This window comes from Mus musculus, chromosome 5 (assembly GCF_000001635.26).
Source record: "Mus musculus strain C57BL/6J chromosome 5, GRCm38.p6 C57BL/6J".
NCBI lineage: Eukaryota > Metazoa > Chordata > Mammalia > Rodentia > Muridae > Mus > Mus musculus.
In genome coordinates this window covers 68011803-68013741 of record NC_000071.6, presented here as the reverse complement: position 1 = coordinate 68013741, position 1939 = coordinate 68011803, and positions in this window count along the sequence as shown.

Here is a 1939-nt window from a genome sequence, read left to right as displayed (position 1 = left end):
TAACATCCATTTCTTATGCTCTTCTGACTAGCAGTTTCATAAAGTTCCATGGTTACTTTCACCCCCCATCAAAGTGTTTCCATGGGATATTTTCCCTTCTCTCTCTCCCATTCTAATTGCCTCCTTCCTTCCTCCGTCCCCTCTGTTGGTGAAATATTTTGTTCCATCTTTCTCCACTTCCGATTTTTGGGCTCTGGCACCTGGTGAGCACATGAATGTTCTTCAGTTGTAGAACGTGATGCAGCTGGCCTTTTATGGGAAATGGAAAGAGGCAAAACCCTTCTCTGATGGCGTGCGGGCTCATCTGGCTTTTTAAGACTTGTCTTTATGATTCATATTGTAAAGACCTCAATGACATTCTCATATCAAGAGAGCAGCCATGGCCCTGAGAGCAACCCCTTGTCATAGAAGCAGATGGAGCTGAATCGCCTTAATGGTACATTTAATATTTTATGAATGAGCTCTAACCTCTGAGAACCATTTCATTCAGCAAGGCTAGGTTGTAATTCAGTCAGCGATTCCTAAAATATGGTTACTTAAAAGTCTTTCTTAAACTGTACCAACTGTAGCACAGCATGATCTCCCTTATAATTCGATTATTTTATACCCCCTTTACTATTCTGAAAGAAAACGGATAGCTGTAAGTTCCACCCCCATAGAGACAGCCCAATCATCCTACAGTTTCTTCTCCACAACTCTTAAACAAAAGTCAAGTTCTGGAAACTGACAGGATTGATGTGTGATAACAAAATTTACATTACAGCTGATCCAGACATACGATGAGACACCTAAAAATCCCTGGACAGGGCTTCCCTTAATGACACCACCAACCACAGCCACCTACCACGTAAGCAACAGCATGCAGCAGTTTCCAGAATGACCCCCAGGGGGCAGTGCATCCCTGACCGAGAGGCACTTATGTAATTTATCTTAAGTTTCTCCTGAAGTAGTTCTTAGCCCAGCTCCTTCTGGTGCTTTAGAATTCCCACATGCTTCCCTTCCCTGTTTTCTTATAGGTGTGATTAGAATTCCCTCGGGTACATCTACTGCTCCTTCCTCAGAACACTGGTGTTACTCATTGTCTCCACAGTGGATTAAATCCAATGTCTAGCTCCCATGTCCTGCTAAGCAATCAGGATTCAAAATTCCTTAAGCTCCTGCCCTCAACGAACCACTGGCATAGAGAGAATAGAGATGGATAAATCTCTAGTTGTTGGCTGTTGTTGTTGCTGCTGCTGCTGCTGTTTCACAAATGATACCAGCACTGGAACATACAACTGATAAGTTGCTTTTTGGCCTGGGAAGACAGACAAGTAGAGCCTATTTTTGTGGCCTATTTAGAGGGTTTGAACGTTTGCTGTTTTGAAAGCTGAATTTTTTTTTTTTTTTTTTTTTTGGCCTGTAAACTTGTAGTCTTTCAGAAGCCAAGATTTACAATATCCAATTATGAAATCATATTTGAATACAAGAATCTGGCTGTGTATAAATTATTTGGAGTGAGGCACTCCATTCTAGTCAGGCTACTTCCATTTTTGGATGCTTTATAAATAACAGTGTTGATGATATTTATTATGACTGTTTACTAAGAAGTGTCCTGTGTGTTACTTCTTTCAGCCCTTAAAACAAACCTGCACAGTATAAAATATATTCCCAATTTTACACATGAGGAAACCAAGGCACAGAAACATTAAAAGTATTGCTCAAAGTTATCAAAATAAGAATTGACATGCAAAACGAATTCCTGCAGCCTCGCTTTAGAATGTTGGGATATCAGAAATGAAAACCCAATTTCCCAATGTTGCTCTCTCTCTCTCTCTCTCTCTCTCTCTCTCTCTCTCTCTCTCTCTCTCTCATTTCTGGCTGAATGAAACCCCTTGTTCTATTTCTGGAAAATATAAAAAGCCTCTTATCTTTTGTGTTTCCGTGTGTGGTGAACTAT